Raw genomic sequence first — 4,774 nt, 5'->3', positions numbered from 1 at the left:
CAGTGACCCCAACCCCCCCTACATGGTGCCACTGAGCTGTTGGCTTTGAGTAATTGTGACCCCCTGAGCAATTAGTTTTATAGCCCCGCATTACTGTCTCAAAATAAGCTGCTTTAAAGCCAGTATTGACCATAAACTACTTCTCCATAATGCATCTCAATTATGCATGGGAATTTCCTGTCAGAAAGTGGGAGATGTCAGAATTCAAGACTTACCACAACTCAAAAATGTGTAAAGCTCTTACTTTTACTTTTAATAGTATTTCTGTATTACTTATTTTACGTTCAGTCAGTCGTACACGAAGTATTTTTATAAGAGGATGTGTTAAAACACTGTTTCTGTGCAGGAAATACCACATAGAGCTCAGTTATTGTTTTAAGTCAAAGTTAAACACAAAGATTTGAAGTTACAACTGGCCATTTGAGGGAACGCTCACATGACCCTCGGTGAAGATGAATTTGACACCTCTGACTTAAAGATTTCAAAATGCTGAACAAGTCAAAACAGGAAATGTCCAGTATTTTTATCCACAGTTTAAACTGATCAAAAGTTACAACAGTTTAAGTTCACTATAAATGTCAGAGAGCAGAAAAACGTCATGACAACAAATTAATATTTATGTGCAAGGTGCATCCACATAATGGTTTTATAACTTGTTTGTCTGTTTATTTCAAACAGCCTCTTTCTTTATTCAGTTTGAAACATTTTAAAACAAAGAACAGAAACAGTGAGGGAATCTTGTTCAAAACAGTCTTCGTTGTAAAAAAACTAGTTCTAAGCTGAGGAAAAAAATCTTCTTAATGTAGGTTTTTTAAAAAATGAGTCTGTCTGTCAGGAGAGAAAATGTTTTAAACAAAATACATTTTTTCAGCATTCAGGAAAACAAAGTGCAGTTTCAACCATACAGATTTAGATAAAATAAAAGTGTTACTGATAAATCATCATCCTGTACAGCCTTCAGGTAAAACTGGAGTAGCGCTAAAACCCAAATAAAACTCAGTGAAACTTGACACCTCAAAGTTTTAGAACAAGTTTACACAAATAAATCCCTTTGCAGTACATCTGGCTGTTCTCTGCTTCTTAGTTACCACCAACCACTGAAGTAACAAACTGTTAGATCGAACAAGGAAGCATTCATTTAGCATTATGTTTTATTTTGAAGTCAAATTTGTAACAGAAAACTTATAAAGATTCATGGTGGCTCAATGGTTAGGGTAGTTGTTCCGCTAACGTGACAGTTGGTGGTTCAGTTCCCCTCTATGCTGACACAAGTCAGAGATAGTGAAGACCCTGAACCCCCACTGCCCCTGATGTGTGTCCCATCAGTGATTCTCTATAGATTTCTCTGTTAGCTTGTAGATTGTTGTGTTAATGAGTAAATGAGGACACAGACTGTGTGCTGGTTGGATAGAAAGGTGCCATATATGTACAGTCCATTTATGATTTATTAAGAGGACAACATAACGTCATGGTCTCCTGCAGAGACTGTCTTAGGATTGTCACCCAGTCTGGGGTCTTTACGTGTGGAGTTTACAGATTCTCTCTGTGCACCTGTGGGTTTATCCTGAGTTCTCCTGTTTCAATCCCCAGACTAAAAACATTCATGTTAGACTAGTTAGTATCTTTAAATTGTTCCTAGACGTGAATGTTTGTCTATATGTGACCCTGTGATGGGCTTGTGACCTCAAGTTGTCCACCACCCCTATAGGGACTGATGGAGATGGACACAAGCTTCCTGAGACCAGGAAAGGAGAAGCAGGTAAAAAAAAATGGATGGCTGGATCTTTTATTAGCATAATGTTCAGTGGAGTCATTGCATACTGTTCAGGAAGTGAATTAGTCAAATAAGCAACATGCACAACACTGATTGTTGTCTCTACACTTTTATCACCTGCTGAGGCAATCAGATTTGTTTTTAAAGAAACTATGATCTATGGGTAGTGTATAATATGCACACAACTCAGCACTTGTTAACATCCACCGGAACGCCCACGTTCCGTTTGACACATTTGTTCTTTTTATGGTCTTTTTGGCCTGGCTCCAGTAAAATAGATCTTTCATCAAAAAAATAAAACTTTAACATACATATGCCCTCCAAATCTATGTCTGCCTATTCAGCTACTTAAGCACATACACTCAAAAACAACAACAGATTGTTGGATTTATTTAAAGTTATGTCAACAATTTCCACTTAACTGAGTTGAAGAAGTTTAAAGCAACGCTTACAGATTTTTTTCAATGTAAATGTGCAAGTGGCTTTACACAGTGGAATTTGTTGACATTACTTAAGTTAAATAAATAAACTTGTGGGAAAAAACAGGGAGCAGGCAAAACTAAAACTGAAAATCAAAAAAGGAAGGAGATTTATTTAAAAAAATAAGGTATAAACACTGAAAGGGCAGCAAAATGTAGTCCCGATGAGCACAGAGACAAACTGAAGCACAACGAACCTACAGGGAACACGAGACAGACAGAGAATGTAAAGAGACACTAACGAGCTGACAACAAGAAACACCTGGGAGAGACATTAGGATCAGGTGTGCACACAGGGGGAACAGAGAAACACTGCAAAGATGCAAGAAACATTAGAAAGAAAAAAAAAACCCACAGAAGAGAAACAAACATGAAACCCTACAGAGGCTCGCTAAAAATAGCAGAACTGGAGCTAAAAACTAAATAAAAAGGACAAAATTCATAATATTTTTAATGAGAATTTGTTTGAAAGGACTGAGATCTCAATGTGGAAGTCAAAGTTACCAAATGTCATGGCACAGATCACCTTGACTGAGCTAAATGTTTTGTGTATTCCTAAATTAATTTAAAAAATAACTAGATTGCAAACAAAAACAATAACATGGTTAATCTATAAATCCAGGTTTGGGAACAGAACAAACCACACCTATATTCACAGAGCTTTTCTTTTGCTCTTGACACCCACCCTTCCTTTTTCCCCCTCACCTACCTACCTCTCCTCTTTTCTTCTTTCTTTTTATTCCACTTATCGTCCCTCCAGAAGGCTTTACACAGCAGATTCATTTCATATCCAGCAGCTGTACATATCCTGATTTAGTCAGAGTCCTCTCAATACAGCCCAATCAAATACTTCATCACTCTCATCYTCATCCTCACTAATATCTTTTTTCATTTGAATAAGGTCAGTTTTTTCGCCCACTGAGAAAGCATCCCAGTTTGAGTCTCCTCWCTAACTCCCCACATGAGAATCAGCTTCAGGTCCTCTTTATTCTTAACCCAGCAGTTAAAACGGAGGTCCTGTGCACTATTTTGACCCAAGGGCAGCAGGAGGGTTAACACTAAACAAATAATTGGAATTGTTATATAATGGTCTCTGCTAAATATAGTTTAGTAAAAAAATAATATTTCTCAGCAAACTTTGAATTTTTACGATTCAAAATTTTACGACACAGAGTATGAGACTAAACCTTCAGTGCTTGATCAATAAAAGCAGGTCTGCTCTGCAAGGCCACAGCTTTAACCTGCTTCTGTTCAGCCTGGCAGAGCTGCTAATGATGTCACCACTGAAGGAGAAGCAGCTGCAGGAAATCACTACTAAAAAGAGTGAACTTTTGTTCAAACAGCCCTGTCCCCACAAACTTTAAAGTTATATTTTAAACCCTTAATGTATTTTTTTATGTCTTGTGTTAAAACGTATCTCTGCTGATGAAGGCAGGTAATGTTTCTGACAGGTAACAGGAGAACATGGATCACCACACTCTGTGCAGCACAGCGGACAGATAATATTAGAGACACTTTGACAGTTGTTTCTGTTTTGCAACACACCTAATCTCGTTTCAAATTTGACGTGGACCATATTCCTGCTGATTTGCAGACAAAGTGAAGGTTTGGAGCAGCAACAAAATGATGCAGACAGAAATTCTTCTACTCAATTCCTAGAGACCAGTTCCTCCAGAAAAAAATGATGTGCCAAGCTCTGGTTGTGTATTGTTCATCAGGCCCTCCATCAAGCATTGATCAGGTCACCTGACTGATCTCCTGTTGGCCCACTGAGACCCATTAAATAGCTTTATAGCTATCTTTTTCCATTGACTTTTACACACAAGTTATTTAAAAACGAATTTTATTGATATTTTATCTTGTCACAGCAAATTATTCTCATAAATATATGTAGACAATAAAATAGTGACTTGGAGCATGCACATTAACTGAAAAACTTCAATTATCACAGCTGCTGAGAGAGYAAGGTAAGAGGTCTCACTCTGACACATTTTCATAAACCACAAATGTTTGCTTGTCTGTTTGTTCTTCTGCTGTTTCACTATATCTGCTTTTGCTTCCTCTTAATCAGGTTGCCATTGAAAATAAGAATTTGTTTTCAACTGACATTATTAAATAAATAAATTACAATATCACCAAATGCTCAACATTTAACAATCAGAGTAGTTCATTCATGGCAGAACAAAAAAAAATCATTAAACATTGGATGCTAGAGAAGCTGGCTTTCAGACACAAAAACATTCTCATTAAAAGGCGTGGCTTAGTTTAAAAGGGACATGTGCAAAATTTGCCTTTTTAGCAGTTAAACMTATTTTGTAGTGTACTTGGAGTCTCTAGGAGGCAGAAAAGTTTTATTTAATCTCTCCTGATGCTACAATGTTTATATTCTTATAWTAATGCTTCATGAAGTCTGATCTTTAGTTCTTTCCATAGATTTTCTGTTGGATTCAGGTCAGGTGATTGGCTGGGCCATTCCAGCAGCTTTAGTTTCTTTCACTGAAACCAACTGAGAGTTTCCTTG

Source organism: Austrofundulus limnaeus, unplaced genomic scaffold (genome assembly GCF_001266775.1).
Source record: "Austrofundulus limnaeus strain Quisiro unplaced genomic scaffold, Austrofundulus_limnaeus-1.0 Scaffold374, whole genome shotgun sequence".
NCBI classification, from domain to species: Eukaryota; Metazoa; Chordata; class Actinopteri; order Cyprinodontiformes; family Rivulidae; genus Austrofundulus; species Austrofundulus limnaeus.
This window is presented reverse-complemented; position numbering follows the sequence as displayed.